The following is an 18,720-nucleotide window of genomic DNA, read 5'->3' on the forward strand; positions in this document are numbered from 1 at the left end:
GTGATGCATGTCTAATGGGGGAATTGATTATTAATAATCAATAATGATCAAAATCGAAAACCACTTTAATTAAAATGTAAACAAACTAATTGCATTCTCTTGCCGACTTGCTGAAGTTCCCCCCCAAACCAAGGCTGCACCTGAACTATCTGTTTTATAAATAAAACTGAGAAATGAAAATGATTTCCCCTAAAAAAACTGTTACAACTTGAAGCAGTCAGTAAAGAACAAATAAATGAATTAAGAGCAGTTTTCTCTTTTTCTCTTGCATATACAGCTTAGGTGTTTCCTCCTTTATTGCAGAAACTGTGGGAGAATGGCAGGTCCAATGGGACAATGTGCAGAGTGTTAATCAGCACTCCGGAATGATCTCACCCCGCATTATCTGCCGGTCTCCACACAACTCACTGTATTCATCTATAACATTGTGGAAACTTTTGCTGCTATGACCTCACTGACCATGCGTTCAGAACTGATAGTAGTTTCCTGCAGATGTTCCAAGCTTTACCTTGATGAAGGAGGGCTGTTAGAAAGTTGCAAACGGATACAACTTTTTTAATTTCTTTTTTATTAAACTAACTTTAAAAACAAACTTTGGGCCATAAGGACAAGGGCAAGTCATTAGACTTTTAGGACATTCTCATAAAACTTCTAAAGGCACCCAGCTTCTTATTAAGGTTGACGTGTCCTGTCAAGGTGGTCACTACATCTGGGTAATTGTGTGTGAAGGGCAAGCTAATTGAACTTTGTGATGCAGGGCTATGACAGCATTAAAACCTCAGAGTATTACTCCTTAATAAGGTTCAGAGAGTTCCATTCTGGGTCCAGTGCACTTTTAATTACGTGCACCTCAGTCGATGCTACAACACCCAGGAGGAGACACAGTTCAGTTCAGAAAACCTCAGGGCACTTGGAGGAGATGAACAAGCATCCTGATCTGAACTAGCAACTCATAGTGCATTACACAGCTTTTCCTCAAAGTGAACTTAACATAAATTGCTTTCAACTCAGTTGTTGTATAAGTCATCTAAAGTGCATGCTTAAACTATTTATATACAACATATTATATATATAAATATATACTAATATACTAAAACACACACACACACACATACATATCTATGTTTTAGTATATTATTATATATTTATTACTGTTAAAATTTTGGAACTAAAATTTGAAAATGTTGAAGAAGTGTATTATGCTCACCAAGGCTGTATTTATTTGATTAAAATGATAAAACAGCAATATTGTGAAATATTATTACAATTTAAAATAAAATCATTTCTATTTTATGTATTTATAATACATACAGCAAGACATTTAGACATATTTACAAGACTATATTTAGTCTGAACTGAGTGCACTTGCACATTTGAGACATTTGAACTGAATTTAAAATGTATCTCTAAGTTTATAAATCAGTAAATTGTTGATGTTTTTGAGTAAATCATTTCCAGGTAATATTAAGCCACAACAAATTGTTTACATTTTACCTGGCAAATATTTACACTTTCAAAAGCATATTTTTCTATCTATAGAAAATGTGATTATAACATCCAACCTGACCTTCTTACCATGAGAATTCACTGCATTAACTGTCTTAATGCAAAAGGTGGCATACATATGCTTTGAAAACAGCTGTTTAACCTGAATTAGGCTTTATTGGTGTCCGGAGAACCACACTTCTGACGAGCAAAATAAAAATGCCTTTCTTTCTTATTGACGTTGTGTTGTGTCTAGTTTTGCCAGGTCTCCCATGTACAGATGAGTCCCTCAGGCTAGAACACACTCCTGAAAAGGACATATAACACTAGAGCAAATCAGACACTCACAGCAGAAAAATGGACCTAATAAATAGATTCAAAATAGAGTTGCAGTGTCATTTTGTCTTATACATAGGGAGGAATTGGCGGAGCACCTATTTTTAAACTCTATCCTATTTCTTCGAATGTGCTACAGTAACAGTGGTAAGCTATTGAGTAAATTTAATAACCAGCATGTGGATTTTACCTGGGTCAAGTCATTCCTTTTAGTTTACATCCTTATCATATAGGACCTACCTAATAAAAAAATATTAAAATCACAATTTTTTAAAAATGTAAGTTTTTTCGGTAACACTTTATTTTAAGGTGTCCTTGTTACACGTTACATGTACTTGCTATTATAATAACAATTAATTATGCATAATTACATGCAAGTAACCCTAAGGCAAACCCAAATCCTAACCCTAACCATATAGTAAGTACATGTAGTAAATTAATATTATTCAGTACTTATGTGTATAATTACACTGTAACAAGGACACCTTAAAATAAGGTGTAACCATTTTTTCAAATATCACAATTACTAGAGCCATGAAGGATAATCTTAAATAATTTCACCTTGTACAACAGCCTTTATGTACATTTCTACATATCTATATGCCGTTAGATATGACCGTCACAACTTGTGCAACTTTGTACCTCAGTGGAAAATTTGTCATCAGATTCAGAAGTTTTCTAAGATGTCTATTTTTTCCCCCCTGCAGAGCTCCATGTTGCAGCACATATGTAAAATATTTGTGATGTCAAGCCACCAAAACAAAAAAAATATGAGTAACAAAATCACAATGAGTGATTTTTTCACATTTTGTGACAGGTTCACTTGTGCAACTTTGTACCTCAGTGGAAAATTTGTCATCAGATTCAGAAGTTTTCTAAGATGTCTATTTTTCCCCCCCTGCAGAGCTCCATGTTGCAGCACATATGTAAAATATTTGTGATGTCAAGCCACCAAAACAAAAAAATATGAGTAACAAAATCACAATGAGTGATTTTTTCACATTTTGTGACAGGTTCGGTTTCACTGAGAAAACAGTGAAAATAATCTATTATAATAAAAATTATGCAAAGTACAGTTTGTGTTGTCAGTTAACAAGCTAAATGATTAGCTAGCAACCTACTTACCTACACAGTCACTTCTACATAGAATGTCATACTCTCAATGATATCAGCATATTTTCACCATATTGTTCTATTATTAGTATTATTATTATTATATCAATACATTAATATTTAAGGCATCACAACTTATGTGGTGCTCAATCAACAAGATACCATTTGTTCTGTTTGTTTGTGAACCCAATAAGTTCAACATAGCAACAATGGGTCAACCAATAGTGTGCAGCAGTCAGATTACAGAAGCATAAATCCCATTGAACTACGAGTTTGTTAACCAATGGTATATGCTTTTGTTAAAGCCATCGGCCTGCATTATTTGAACATATATTTTTTTTAATAATCATGTTCAACAGCAGAATTTACTAGTGAAAAACTACATTACCCATGATTCTGCAGAGAATCTCCACCAATCAGAGAACTGTCATCATGGAATTGTAGTTCTTTATTTTATTAAAACCGGCTGGTACCTTTGTTTTTTTGTCTGATTTTCAAATTATTTTTTGCTTAAAATCAAAAGTTTGTAATGTTGTGATTCACCTCGTAGCTGGTTGGTTTGGTTTATGGCTTGTATGTCTTTAAGGAAGAAAAATGCCTTCTGTAAAAATGGCTGAAAAAAAGGGTTGCCACTGATGCACTCTATGGCATGAGTTTGGAGGAGTGACCACCTGTCAGTCTGACCAATGGGAGACAGGGTGAGTGTTCCAGAAAAACGCTTCAAAACAGTTATTATTTTCATTCGGTAACACTAGTGACTCAGAAATTATACACTTCATCTTTAATAACCTACATTTATCTCTGCCATATTACAGTTACAAACAAGCCCAAAGCAACAAAAAACATAACAGAGCACATGCAAAAAAATTATTCAAAATGACAACAGTATATGCAAATCAACTAGATTTACAGACGGTGGCAGCAGTAGAGTGAGAGAGGAAATGTGGATTGCATCAGCAGCTTCAGATAGTTTTCTTTTTTGTTTTCATAGTGGATATTCACCACATGATAACAATCCCACCGTTTGAAAAAAGTACTCCTTGTCTCTTCCCAAAGCTACACAAGAGTAATGCTACAATTTTGGGAGCCATATATTAACAATGCCCGTCAAAGCAGTATCATCATGTTCCCACACAATACACCATAAATAGATTTGTATTATGCAATTCTTTGAAGACCTTGGCTCTATGGCGGATGATGTGTGTTTTGTGGTTCTCCCTATGATTAAACACAGACCACCTGCTCAAATATCAACGCTCTGTGGCTTCAGATGGATTCCCGTCTGCTTCAATGTCTGTGGTCTGTCTTTCAGGTGAAAGACACAATACAGCTGTAAATGGAGACGCGAGACTCCCGATGGCATATGGCTCATGTTCTGTCACCAAACAGAAGACAAAAGCTTGGGGGTGAACATCTATCAGTTAGCTCCGCTCCATTTATGGGGGCCCTCAAAAGAGCACAAAATAATATCTTCTTTGTGCAGTATGAAGTCAGAGCATACTGCAAAATACAGGGTGTTTTCCCACCCCGTTAAAAGACTCATAGAGAGTCATAGAGAACATCTTTGTTGGAGCTTGTGAACAAGCAAAGGACAGTCTTAGCAGAATGAATGGCTCCCAGTGTGAGATTGTAGCCATCTCTCCCTCATTTTGTCCAGGCCTACATCCAACCACACACACTAAATAAAACTAAAAACACCTCTTTTCCCTTATACACCACCTTTATGGCTCCACGAGGAGAGAAAGGTCAGAGAAAATGGAGAGCAGTAAATTCAATTTGCATGCAATTGCTTTGGAAAATGCAATTCGGTGAAAGTCTGACTCTCACCGGCTGCAGTGAACCAAATAACAGAAAAATCCAATGTTCTGTGCAATCCAGTCTTCTCATTAATGGCTGAAGCGTCTTTTATGTAATCCAGAGCATTCCACAAAACCAGGCTGTTTTGCAACACATAACCAACCCCCTTATGTACTCACAATTACTCACAAATCAAGAATTTCATCATTATATAATTTCATAATTACATGCTACCTTTATCATATCATCATCCACATATACAATTCTTTACAGGATCCTTTTAACCATAGCATAATATTAGAATTTCATCCATAATTAAGCATCAGCAGTATCAGAGAAAAGAACAAAGTAAAGCCGTGCTGAAAATTCAGCCTAAATAAAGCTAACACTCTGTATTCAAGGGCCGCTTTGGTAGCAGAGAAGACACTGACCGTACACAATTTATGAATATTGAACTGAAAATAAATTACCAATGGCTTAAATGTCATTAAGAGTGTAGCTGGATGGATTAGACTTGTAAAAATTTGTAAATTGGCAACAAGTTAAAGAGCTGCAAGGCAGTGTTACGCAAAGCATGAAAAACCCATTGTTGAGTTTTAAAACGCAATTCTTGGAGACAATTACTTGTTAATAAATTATACAATTGAATGTCTAACTGTCCAATTTCAGTTGAATAAAAGCTGTCAAAAAACAAACTATCCAAAACGAAACAGTTGGTCATATATCTGAGTCGTCGAGTCAAATATGCCTCACAGAAGCGGTTCCTCTTGATCTTATTAATTGGATCCCTCAGAGAGGAGAGGGTAAGTGCATCTGTCCTGTGAACACTAATCCCTTCAATAAAGATTAGCTGTAACGTTTCTGAGGCAGTTTGTCTCGGGCAAAATCTGCTTAAAGGGATCAAAAGTATCTCAGCAGAACTCAAATGATGAAGCTGCCAAGAGCTGCCAGAGAAACACAAACACACCATGTTCTTAACTCAGACACTTTATGTGAGTGAATAAATCACACATTATATGGATTATATAGTTGAGTTTTGTGAGCATTTCTATTGTGCTGTTGGACTGCATATATCAACGCTATTGGAACGCTGTTTGGCCAATCAAATTGGAGGACTGGAACTAATTATTGTATAAAGGAGTTATGTCATGACCTTAAACATCTTTCTTGATGCAGCTACTGTCTATCTCATTAGGTTCTTTCGATAACCTATGCATTCATTTAGTCTATAGCCAGGACAGATCTCTTTAATACAAAAACAGTGACATATAGCTTGTTTATGCTGGTTTGTGCAAGCTTTCTCAGTACAGTGATGTAAGTGTGGGTGCTGGAGTGTGCATCCACACTGCCATCTAGTGCATCAGAGTGGCTCACAATGCACGTGGGCATACTTGTGCAAACTTGTTTAACTCTAGAGCAGTGACTTTTCATTTAATAGACATTTTCACACCCAAAATGACTTGCATTATTGTTACTACAGGCACAGTTCCTTTGGGGCAAGTGTGTAATTAGATAATTGAACTTTAGCTCCACGCCCTTGGTTACTGTTGCTAACAAACTTTACAGAATATTTAATACTAATGCACTGGAGATTTCCATGAACAGCATGGTTTTCAGTAAAGTGTGCCTGCAAATCCATTTTATCTACAGTTTTTTTTTTTTGAAGAAAATGTCAAATTAAGCAGTATCGCGATAAAAAATTATGACACTGCAAATCAAGCCAAATTCGTGAACAGAGAAAAGCTTCATTTGAAAGCAATTACAAGTGATCACACAAGAGTTAGTGAACCATTTCAAATACTGTGAACTCTTTACAATCAACACCACACTGCCTTGAATCAAGGCATAAGATTAGCATTAATTTACAGTAGGAGCACATGTAGGTGTTCTTACTGATGTTATAATGTTTTATATATATATATATATATATATATATATATATATATATATATATATATAACACATAACATTCATGTTCCCATCTATATATAAAAACTATATTACCCATGATTCTGCATCTATCTAAATATAACCCAGTGTTTTACTGTATTTTTAAAAATTAGTTCAAAAGATGTCCAAACACACATATCCAAGAGCAAAAGCTTGTCTGAGAAGACTATTGGTCATTAACATTTTTAGGGTCAATTGTCGAATATTTGTATTTCTACTGTTGCTGTGGCTTCGCTAAATGGCGTCATTTATGCTTGCATTAACAGCCTGCTGCAGTTATGAGTGAGGGAAAATGCAGTTTTGTAGTATATTGCGTAACATAAGAAAATCAACATTAAATCTTCACTCTGATAAAGATGAAAACTCTGCATGATACGAGGACATCATAAACATCTAAATACTCTTTATGCATTCCAGCTGTGAGAAAACGCCTTCTAAGGCAGCTCATGAAGTGAGCCATTTCTCCACCCTTACAGTTCATTATGAATTATTACTCTCCACCTGTCTAACAGCATTTGCTAAATGGGGATGATTTTCAACATATTCAGACTAAAACCACCTTATCACCTGAATCTGTCTGTACAAGTAATATTAAGCTCCCCTAAAGCCTTTATTCTACAAATTAGAAAGTAAACATCGCCTGCAAACACCACTTATCCAGATATCATTTTTTCACTCATAAATGCTGAAAACCATATCTCCACTGTTCTGAATATACTTGATAAAACTGATGCTATTTAATGAGCATAAAATTGCAGTGGAAGACCATTTACCACCAAATAAAAACAGAGTTTGGCACTCGGGTTATTATCGTTCTATTTTCTCAGCAACGCTGCTCTCACAGAAAGTGCCTCAGGTGCTATTCCGTATCACGGTAGAAACTCAATAGCCCGGTCCCGTGAGATTGACTCTGGCGTAGGTTCAGGCTTGGCCAGCGGGGTGGAAGTGGAAATTGAGCTCTGAGGATAAGAGGGAGGTGAGGTGGAGGGGGGTTACTCGGCACTGCCACTGAACTGTGTGGTTCATCTGAGGGGCAGCCACCTGTCACTAGGCTATCCCTTTACCTCAACCAGACGTACACACTTCGGCTTCTTGTTCAGACTCCCCGCAGACCCTCTGGCAAAGGCTCCTTAAGGCTCCCATGTGTTGTGTATACATGTCTGGCGTGTATTTTTAACAAACTGCGAGGTGATAGACTGCCTGAAATCATACAGACGGTTAATATATTGAATTATTCTTAGTGCATTCATAATCTAATAAACATGAACTATTGATCCATGATGCATTTGTTAATTGATGTCAAAAGGCATTTAATAAAGTAATTGGCTGTTACATTAAAGCTACTATAGTTTTGCTTGCCACCAGGCGTAAAATACATTACAAATCTCTGACTGTTTTTATATTTGAGGTTAGCAAATTTAAAAGCGCCAAAGCTATTCACAGTCTACTGTGATGCTACTGCACTTGCACACATGCAAACCTGCGTAATATTTCAACTCGGTTCGCAAGACATCACAAATGTCTTATTTTATCACTCCAAAACAACCAGAAGATTATTTATAGTTCAAGAAGTGCACTTTAAAAACACAAAAGCCTCTTTACGAGGAGGGAAAAGGAAAGAAAACAAAAGTGTTGTGCACAGAAAATGCATTAAAATGTCATTTCGAATTCCACAAAAGGCAATATAGCCTCACAAAGACCAGATACATTTTTTTTTTTTAAATGACAAAAGGGCAATGAGCAGGCAGATGAGACACTAGTGCTAAAATCCAGTGAAAATGCAGTGCAGGGTTATAACGGATGAAAAACTAAAGCAATGCTGTGTGTCAGATGGCAGAGACTGTGCCCACCAGCTGTGGCTGATGACCCGGAGGGAGAAACTAAAGCTGTCATTACTGCTTTCTGAATTCATTATAGCAGGAGGAAGTGACACTGCCATCCTTGATGTTCTTTTCTACCTAAACAATGTCTTAGTGATGGAGAGCAGATCTCAGGCTGCTCATTCAAGAACAATATGCTTGACAATTAGAAGAGAGAGTCTCTGTGTGCTCTGCCTCTCCCTGTTAATCGCAGGTTGTGGGCTTTTCAAAGATGCCCTGCCAGTGAATCTGTGGGAAGACAAACTGAACTGAAACAACAAACCACTATATTGTGATCACACAGTAGGGCTGGACAATAATTCAATATCAATATGTATCGCGATATAATTTTTTTCAATAACGGTGATATGATTTTTAAACACATTTCCGATATACATTACCAGTTTACCATACATTGGTTTATTTGTGACGTTTGACTTCGTTGAATAAACATGAGCACTGCACGTTTCAAAATCAAAACGCTACGCGGGTGTTTTATATGAATGTATCGCTGAAGGGAACCGACTGTCTTCAGAATAGTTTAGATGGCATTTTTATCTGATAAAGTAGCGTTCATGAGCGGAGCTGCTTTGTTTACAGCCATTACTGGAGAAACCGCTAGTTCCGCCGCTCTCACAGCGCCTCCTGCTGGCAGACAAGCAGTTTGCATTTTCAATAATAAACCCATTTCCAGCAACATGCTTTTGTTGCTCTATTTTTTTGTTTTCTGAAGCAACTCGGAGCATGTTTCATACTCGTTATCCTTAAGGTTTTTTTAGGTAAGGTTTTTGAACTGCAAGATTTTGAATGTTTCTTAAAGAATTCTCTTCTGCTCACCAAGCCTGCATTTATTAGATCCAAAATGCACCAAAAGCAGTAACATTTTGAAATAATTTACTATTTTAAATAACTGCTTTCTACACATTTCTTGTTTGTATGAAGGCTAAATACCAATAAAAGGTGAACATTTATTTATTTGCGCCATTTTTTTCCTAAAATATTATATAGTTTTATAGGAGTAGGTTTCATAGTGTTGGCAAATTAATTTTTCATAAGTTTGTAGGTACAGACATCTGTTGTGGCCATTCTTGGATGTTTTTATGAGGCTTTTTTAATAGTGTTCATATCGATATCGGAATTATATCGAAATTAAGAAATATATTGTGATATAAATGTTGGCCATATCGTCCAGCCCTATCACACAGTACTATATTTGAAGAAATGTATTATTAAAATGTTTATTACATACAGCACTCATTATAAATGAATACACCCCTTCTGAACAAATACATTTTTTTTCTTAATGATCACTAATACAATTCATGGAAAGATGGCAAAATTGAAATGCATTAAACATATTCCTAATAAAAACAGAAATATGTCATTAATACCCATAAAATAGGTAAATTAGCCAATTTTGTTTAAATGAAATACTGCAGAAGTGAGTACACCATTGAATAAATTCAGTGCATTTCTCACTGTTCTCCTCCCTTAACAATGCCATAGCCTAACTTTTTAGATACAAAATGATTGACTTGGCCTCATGAAACCAGAGTATGGATTCCCAGAAATCTATATTTCGTAAATATGGGCCTTGGAAAAGGCTAAATGAGTTTATTGTGCTTTGGCTACAGTAGGTAGCTCCGGTCTGGACAACAACAAATGCTTTTCACTTATACACACAGCATCTTGTGAGATGAAAGTCACTCTTCTCATAGCTTTTGCCAGCTCTGAGACACTTGTTTGGTATTTCTCCTGCTCTTTTCCTAGCAAACAAAATCACTCGTCATCACAAAATGAAAGCTAAAACTCCATTGTTTATACATTTTTGTGATTCTTTTGCTATATTTTCACACTTAAAACCATGATTTGGTATTCCTCATTGTCCTCATTTGTGCAAGGAATTAAATCTCCTGACAATTCTTTCTCATGTGGTTCCACAGTCAGCATTACGCCGGTGACTCAATGAGCTTTACAGCACTTTTAATTGTCAAGAAATTACTCCTCTTTAAATGTTTTAAAAGTATTATAATAAATGGCAGTATAAACTAAAAACAGTAACAGAACAATATTCAAATATTCATTTAAATATAATTGCAATTATTGTAACACCACTCAAAACATTAAATGTTATATAAATGAGACAATGATGAAACGGCTCAGAAAACACCGGGCTGTGCCTTGTTTACAAGCAGCGGAATGCACACGTAGCTTCATAAAATTACGGTTGAACCACTGATGTCACATGGGCTATTTTTACAATGTCCTTACTATGTTTCTGGACCTTGAATGTGGTACTTCCGTTGCTGTCTGTGGAGGGTCAGAAAGCTCTTGGATTTAATCACAATTATCTTCATTTGTGTTCTGAAGATGAACAAAGATCTTACAGGTTTGGAACGACATGAGGGTCAGTAATTAATGACAGAATTTTTAATTTTGGGAGAACTATCCCTTTAAATAAACCAGCCGAACAAATCGATTCACTAAAATGAATTAGACTCCCCAACGCTAATGAACAAAACTTCTTCAGTCAGAAATACACAAATGTCTTTATATTACAGTCCCAGTGGGAGTTGAAAGCACTGGACCGCAGCCACCATGTTTGGAAATACCATTTCCCATACATAAGAATGGAATGTTGTAGATGGATCCAAGATTATCCAAGGTTATCATGTTTCATTTAAGATGGGTAAGATGGGTACAAACTTTCCCAGCATGCCTGACTGATTCATTCAGAGGTATGCCAGTTTGCTTTTGTTAGTATTGTGGATAGATTTCCTCTCCCAAGCTCTGGAATCCAGCAGGCTGACTGGGTGGCAACAATGTGAGTCTTTATTTGCTCCTTAAGGCAGAGTGAGACACGCCTACACATGGCGAGCGTGAGAGTGCAGTGATCCACACGCCGTAGCCTTCAGACCAAGCAGGACAGCAATTAAACCAGACAAGACAAAACTGCAGTGCTCATACAGGGACACTCAGGAAAATCTGACACTATTACTGTGTCTTTCACTGTCGCTAGTTCACGTTGCTGTGTGACTGTTAGCAAATCACTTAATTACAATCTAGTAATGCGGTGGGAAGAAAAATATAAGTGAATTTAGACGACATGGAATCAGGGAACTAATGACTTTGTAGGTTTTAATTGCTGCATTGGCATTGACTAATTACATGCATTTGCATGCTCCTCAACATTTCCCACGAACTGAAATGTGGGTACATTTCCTGTTCATGTTCAGGGCGGAAAAATTAGAAGAGGGGGTCCAAATAAACAGGAGGAGATTTGTTATGATGCATCAAAGTAATTTGACTTTTTCTTTCAGTTTGTAGCACTGCTCTGATCTGAGTGTAGCAATTAGCTTATGGATGTTTTCTTCCGAATGCAAATCTGTAATGAAAATGGTGACCTGACATCTCCTGAAATGTATTTATGACAAACTGCTCTACCCTCCATCCATGTAATTAATATTAGGGCAAGCAGCAGTTTAAACCAAGAACAGCAAAATGTAAATCGCTACAGTACTTTAACAGAACGGAATGATAAAATATGCATGAGCAGAAAGAGGCCCTCGCTTGTTAGAACTCAATATGTCAGAAACCTGTAGGTTTTGCTCATATTAATGTAATACATTTAAACAACAGGTGGAACGCTAGCAAAAATACGATAGATGACACAGCAACTGGCATAGCTTTAAAAAAAGCATACATTAGCTTCAAGCAGCATACAAAATTATCTTTAATAGCAGCAAATGGATACAAGCAAGAAAAAGAATGTGAATGCAGGTACATTTATAAACTTTTTTTTACATTGAGATCAATGCAAAGTTATTTGTTGCTGCTAATTTAGAGTAACTTTCTATAGCTAGTTAACATAGGTTGTTAAAACTGTGACTTGTGTTAGAACCATCGAAAAAAAAAAAAACCTGTACGTTCTGCAATGCATGTATAATTTTCCACCAAACCTGTAAATTTAGAACTTTCAGGAAATCACATTATATATTATTAGAATATATACATACACTGCCTTTCAAAGTTAGTTTCATCATCACATTTCGTCAGCAGCAAATTAGTTTCTCAGAATGATTTCTGAAGGATCATCTGACTATAAAGACTGGAATAAATTCTGCTTTGCATCACAGGAATAAAATTCATTTTTAAAATATATTTTTGATAAAAGAAATGCAGCCTTGGTAAGCATATGGAACTTCTTTCAAAAATATTTAAAATTTAGATTTTTTTTTTTTAATTTCCAGATATTCAATTACATTTAATGAAACTAAATAAAACAAAATTAAATATAAATAGACTTAGTTCTGACACATACAATTTGTTGATAAAAATAAAACAAGTTGGCAGGGTAAGTAAAAACTGGTCCCAATGGGACACCAGTAAAAAAAAGACTTTTATTGAATCCCATGAATGTGAAAAATGGCCGAAATTTTCTTGAACTCACACTATTCAGATAAACACTGAGAATTCTGTAGGTGGCGGTTTAGAAAGAAACCTTGTGACTCAGACAAAATACAATAATGGAAGTTTGGCCTCAATGGCGTCTAATCCACACAAGAGAACTCTACATTAAATGGTGTTGGCTGGCCAAGGGATACTTAAGGTTTATCTGCTGTCTCTTTTGGTCCACTATTTTGGTCATTACACAAACACGTGTTCCCCCTTTGAGTCTAGACAACCCCACCCCACTGATTGGCATTATACGGCTCCCAACAAACAAAACAACTAGAACAATAGCGTAGTGTTTAAACTCATGATTACAAGCTTCAATATCTGTGCTACTGCCATCAGCCGAAGGTGCTATGTTTGACCTTGAGTAAAGCACTTGAGTAAGACTATGTCTTGTTCAAACTGATGCCAAACTTTCTATGAAGTTAAACACTGTCTGTTTGTTTTATATGGAGGGAGAGGTGCGTCCGTCACGGGCTGAAAGACAAACAAATGTAACCTTCTGAAAGCCGCTGGTTAAGTAGTTGTTTAAATGAACTAAGGATAGCCAGTGGCTGACTTAAAAAGTTTACGACAGAAAAAGCTATGACTAGTCCTTGAGGAATTTGTTAAGGTCGTCTCATGACCGGGCTCGACCTTGTCGTGTCATTTTTTTTCCCACAGCAACCATTAGGGATTCATGAACATGTTTTTCAAGTTTGCTGAAGCAGACTGACATTATGTTTTGATGCTAAAAGACATGAGAATCTTTCTGGTTTGGTGAATGTCTCAGCATCCATCTCAGTGACTCTAACATGCATTGTAGCTAATGAGCTTAGAGTGGCATTAATTATTTCAGCAGGAGAAAAATGACAATTTACAATGTCTTCTAAGTGTCTTGAATAACAGCTTTCACTGTGCTACATCCTTTAAAATGAGATAAACTGCCACTATACTGAAAACTGAACAATTGAAATTTATGATGTCCTGTGTCTCGGAAGGAAAAGGGAAATTGTATGAAGTCACACAGAATGACACTTTTATGAGGTACCAGTATTTATAAATGGCATAAAGTTTCTTTTAAGAACTGTTCACTGAAAGGTTCTTTGAGGATCCCAAAAATGGTTCTTCTATGGCACTGCTGAGAAAAATCCTTTTATTTTGAAGAGTGTATGACTTATCAAAGCAGTCCATCAAATCCATAAATCCATTTAGGGAAATAAAAACATAAACATAAAATTAAACAAAATAAAGGTCCTTAACATGTTCTTTGCAACACCTACAGCATTCAGCAGCTTAACCACAAGTTGGCTATATGCTACTTTGGAGATTCACATTCTTTTGATATAAATTCTTCGGATCATTTTGTTTCCTTTTAGGTTCCTCAAAGCTCTTTTCTAAGAAACTAGAGAATAAAAATTGCCCCCCCCCCCCCCTTCCCCCCCCCCCCCCCCGAATTAAAAAAGGTTTTCCAGTGGGACCAATCTATAAAATGTAATTTTACAGTAGCTTTAATTCATTTTTTCCCCCTAAAATAGACCCTTAAGACCCTACAAATCTATTAAATGGCACTTGATAACAGATACTCCTGAATCCACTAAAAAGTGGAACGAAAGTCACATCAGAATGGGTTTATCTGCCATGAGGGGCTTCATTTCCTAAACTCAATATGGAGCTTGGCCAACACTGGGCATTTGTGATGAACTACTCTCAAAAGCACAACGTCACCTCATCTTGACTCTGGCTCAAAACAAAATTAGTCATACCCATTTCAACAAGGCTGCACTATTTGAAGGCTCTCCTAGAAAAAGCTGTGTGCATTATAACGTGGCCTGCCATGCAGTCAGCTCCATTGAGTCATCATTCAGTGAGAGCTCAATGTGCAGGGTGAAAACAGAAGGAGAGTTTAAATCAGCACATTAAGTACTACAGAGAACCACAATATGAACAGTAAATCAATGTGAGATCACATACTGGATTGGCTTAGAAGTTCACGCAGCGAAAAATAAGGATACAGCAAAAGATAGATGGAAAATGTGAGAAGCTGTTACTTGCGACCATCATCACAGCAGGTCTTACTGTCAAATCTCCAAGTGATTAAGCTTCATTGACAGTAAACTACAGAAATGCTTATTATACGAAATTTTTTAAATCAACCTTAAGGCCACATTTAAATAAGTGCTGGCACGAACGCAGGACTCTAATTGAATATTAAACCCCTGACGAGACACTAACAACATTAACGGACCCCCTTCCTAATCTCCACCAGGTTCCTGGCATCATGGAATCATATCTCAATATTTTCAGTAGATATATCCTCAAGCTCTTCAGCAACCTTTCTCAGGCTGCCTTGCCTGAGATAAGAATAGTACATAGCCTCAAGTAATGCATTTGGCACAGCAGGTCAGCCATGGAAAATTACATTCTGTGCTTTTTAATATCGAGAAACTTTTCTTCCCTTTGGAGCTACAGTGGTAGAGAAGGAAAGACAGCTCTTAGACGATGGCAATCAGAGTTGATTTTCCATAAATATAAGCAGGCTTTTGGATAGTGAAGCCTTTATACATGGTAACGGATTTTCTCATGTGTCACATAACACTAGGGTGGTCTAAATTGGATGTTTGTTGCTAGTTTAAGAATGCCCTACAATACAGGCAGGAAGTTGAGGCTACTCAGCATACACAGAAGAATGGCTGAAACAACACTAAAGGAGTCCTTTTCAACTGCAGGTCTGGGCACCTTTTAACTGCATCTTAAGGCTCAACAGAGTGCCAACATAATACTGTACCTCCCACTTCCTCAAGAACAAACTATCCTATGAAAAGTTCTTATTATAATCATGACAAACTAGTTCTGTTCTTTTTAAACAAGATTTAAAGACTGGTTCCAAGTGGTGCAACTGAAAACCTGCACTGTAAACCATTATTTCTGAAATGCATCTAGCCACATGAACGTCATATCAGTTCTGACAGCACAGCCGGTGACACAGGTGTCGGTCCCCTGCGGATATACAGTAAGCTCAGTGTTACAATGGGGATGACAAAACTTTCATGAAGAATTGCCACCAAAATAACTCACAGTGCACAACAATGCATTGTAACCTTAAATGATGTATTCAGACGCAATATGAAAATCAACTGGCTACAAACAAAATACCCCACATGAACCGCGCTGAATGAAAAACAGACATTTTCAACACAGAGGCGTGTAATATGCTTCCTCATCGCTAAGGGCAGGTACACCTCCACACAGTTCTGATTTTTCTGCCATGGGAACAGAGGACGTCAATTTTGTTTAAGATACTGACAAACATGCAATGCACTGAAGCTGTACATGATATAAAGGAACAGTTGACCCCAAAATGAAAATCCTGTCATCATTTACATTTACTGTGAAACGAAAGAAAAATGAGCACACGATTGGCCACTCTTTTGCAAGCTAACCATTCAGTGTATTAGTTTAGCATACTGTTAGTTGATTAAACTGCTACCTTAGCTTACACTAATGTTACATATTTTTATTAATGTACTTTTTTGTTTGATCAGGCATTACGAATCCTAGCCGAACACAACGAGCAGACCTCATTTTTTCATGAAACCAGTCCTTGAGATCAGCTAACTCAATGGATTGATCTGTTATCGCCCCCTATACTCTTATATAGATACATAATTTGAAGGGACAGCCATTTATAGTGGTATCCAAAACCATAGTGGACATTGTCAAGCACACTCATTCAACCCCATACAACTGATGTAGCCGTTAAAAATACCCACGTCTCCCCAGAAGATAGTCTGCAGCATATCCGACGCATGCAGAGTCCAAATTTGCTCACTTGTTTTCATTCACTCATTCAGTGGACTATATTAGTAATACAGGGTTTTAGTGAATTTAACATTTTTTTTTTGGAACAGACCATTTTTTTCATTACAACTGTTCTTGAGTTCAGCACACTAATCTTTTAATTAGCATTAATCTGGTGGCAGTGCTTAATGACTCACTGATGGGGGAAATTATAGATGAATAACGATTTAAATTTCCTCCTGTTTGGAAGACATATGGGCCACTTTGATTTTATTTAAAAAAAAAAATATTTGCCATTCAGAGCATGGTAGCTTCAGCCACCCATCACTATCTTCAGCTGCATAGAAGAAAGCCATATTGACATGAGGATGAATAAATTTATATATTTGGGTGAACTATTAATAAAAAAATACATAAATAAAAAAGTTCATAATATAGCCAAGATCTGTTTTAAGATTTTGATATCTACATGGTGACATTAATTAACAAAGCACCGGAACAACTTTCTATAACGTTATATTCAGAGTAAACGTTTGAATAAATAGTGGTTTATCTTAATGTTTTAGGGAAACCATAACTACTACTAACGATCTGTATACGTTTGAGTTGTTTCTATAACTTATACAACTGTAGAAATCCGTGTACTTACCTTTATTTGCAGTGACAGTCCTTTGTATTTCGCGTATCTTGTTGCGATAGTAAACAGTAGCGTTGATATTACGCGGAGCCCGCTGCGCGTTTGTTGCGATTAAGATGCGCGCAGAAGTTTATGGAAATCGATCGATAGATCCTCAATCCTCACGTGCATTTTCATTCGCTCCGAGCAAAGCAATAAACACGCGCAAATACAGTCGGCTCTGTGTTGACAGCTTCCTTACTGTAACAATCAAGTCTGAACGACGCGCTTGACGCTACACCTCCTATCCCACTGGCTCCACACACAACTACCCCCCACGGACACGTGATCATCCCACGGGAATAGCCCTCATCCCTCCCTCACCGGCGGCTGGTATCGGTTACACCGGCATCGCTTCGGCAGGACGCGTCCTGGAGTCCGGCGCTGTCTACTCCGTTGCGTCCTTCTTAATGTCATGTGCACAGAATGTATTGGACAATGGAAACAAGTTAACAAGCATTGACAATCAAATCAGTCTGAGCTGATTACATATGAATATCGACCTGGTTATGTAAACAGAGCTATATCGACTTAAAATACATTCAGCGTCATAATTATGACCTTATACTTCAGACTTGCATCCCCTCATAGTCCAAACCAGTGGTTCCCAACCCTGGTCCTGGAGGCACCCCAACACTGCAGGGTTTGCATGTCTCCTTAATCAAACACACCTGATTCAGGTCATCAGCTCATTAGTAGAGACTCCAAGGCCTGAAATTGGTGTGTCAGAGAAAGAAGACTATGTGCAGTGTTGGGGTGCCTCAAGGACCAGGGTTGGGAACCACTGGTCCAAACAAAAGCTTATGGGGCGGTTGTCTTAAAAATATATCTGTTTTTAATATATAAGACGTATGAAATCTTAAACAGCAGGTCACATATCCATTTCAAACAGTTCAGTAACCATAAAAGTTAAATTACAAGTTAGTTAAAGCGTGTATTTTCACCTGATAAATAAAACCGGTCGCCTGAGGTGTAACCATGGCAACAGTAGGCTGCTCTAGCAATTTTGTTCATTTCAGGATGGCACAAAACTGTCATTAAATATACTGCAGTAAAAAAAAAAGTTATAATAATAAAACATTCTTACAGAAATCCCATTAACCTAAAGTCAACTGTATTAGCCTATCAGGATAGACAGTGGATCTATTTTACACATTACACCCTAATGGGAATTTACCCGGGTAACTATATTTTATTATAGTACCAAAAACCAATAACTTTAGTTTAGTGGAAGCTGTAGTTTTTGTGATACATTTTAAAGAGTTTATA

General features: G+C 36.9%; 1 protein-coding gene across 1 annotated transcript in view; it reads right to left on the minus strand.

Moving 5' to 3' along the window:
• LOC107561279 (probable E3 ubiquitin-protein ligase MID2) overlaps positions 1-17,720 on the minus strand; it is a 123,470-nt gene extending 105,750 nt beyond the window's left edge. Inside the window, exon 1 of the mRNA XM_016245689.1 lies at positions 17,425-17,720. The gene's annotated coding sequence lies outside the window, so the exon portion shown is untranslated. The remainder of the gene's footprint in view (positions 1-17,424) is intronic.
• Between the last annotated feature and the right edge of the window lie 1,000 nt (positions 17,721-18,720).

This window comes from Sinocyclocheilus grahami, unplaced genomic scaffold, assembly GCF_001515645.1.
Source record: "Sinocyclocheilus grahami isolate Dianchi unplaced genomic scaffold, SAMN03320097.WGS_v1.1 scaffold764.1, whole genome shotgun sequence".
Classification (NCBI taxonomy): Eukaryota; Metazoa; Chordata; class Actinopteri; order Cypriniformes; family Cyprinidae; genus Sinocyclocheilus; species Sinocyclocheilus grahami.